This window comes from Cupressus sempervirens, chromosome 1 (genome assembly GCF_028749045.1).
Source record: "Cupressus sempervirens isolate cs-2001-9-10 chromosome 1, ASM2874904v1, whole genome shotgun sequence".
NCBI classification, from domain to species: Eukaryota; Viridiplantae; Streptophyta; class Pinopsida; order Cupressales; family Cupressaceae; genus Cupressus; species Cupressus sempervirens.
Genome location: NC_143118.1, coordinates 547,748,920 through 547,749,926, shown reverse-complemented (window position 1 = coordinate 547,749,926; position 1,007 = coordinate 547,748,920).

Sequence of the window (1,007 nt, the reverse complement as noted above, 5' to 3'; positions counted from 1 at the left end):
TAAGAGGCGGTTGGTTATCTTGTTCACAAAGGGATTGTCTAAACCCCTCAAGGGTTGGTTTAAGGCATTTGATCCACCGACACTATAGGAGGCTATGAGAAAAGCACGGAGTATGGAGCTTACAGCACCTTCTAGCAAGTTCACTTCTAGGAGTACCTCTTCTTTCAGAGATAATAAGAAGTTTGATAAGAATAAAGGGAAGAACGTTGATACCAAGGGAAAATCCACTACACCCTTGGATGCAGAGGCACTGAACGACCTACGTAGGAGGAAGCTATGCTTCTATTGCAAAGGCCCATATGATAGGGACCATGATTGTCCTTTGAGGCCTAAGGGAAAGGCCAATAGAGTTATGTGGGAATATTAGGAAGGATCAGATTCTGACAGTACAGCACATGAGGATGATCACAGTGATACAGAGCCTAAGGGAGAGACAGAGGTTTCAGAGCATAAGGAGGAACCTGAGTTACATTTATAGCAGGGACATTTGTCTAGTATTCAACAGGAGGGATCCTTTAGGTTACACGGTGTTCTACCAGGACATAAGGTGATCACATTGTTTGATACAAGTACTACGCACAACTTCATTGATGCACGACTAGTTGAGCGCCATGGTATTAAGACAAAGGAGTTTGAGGGTCTCCAAGTACATGTTGTTGATGGTTACACTCTTAAGTGTAACAAGATGGTTAGAGACATGCCTTTACGCCTGAATATTATGAGTTCAAAGCAGATTACCATGTGGTCAATATGGGTGACTTGGATATCTGTTTGGGTATGAAATGGTTGCAATTATTGGGTGAGGTCACTTTCAGACTTAAGGACATTGAGATCAAGTTTGAGGTAGATGGGAAACAACATGTGTTGAGAGCTATTAGGAATAGTGACATCTGAACCATTTCTTTTAGGCACTTGGAGAGATTGGCAAGACATAATGATATTGGATGGGCAGCCTTGTGTACTCTCATGCCCACACAGGAGGGACAACAAAAGATAGAATATCACCC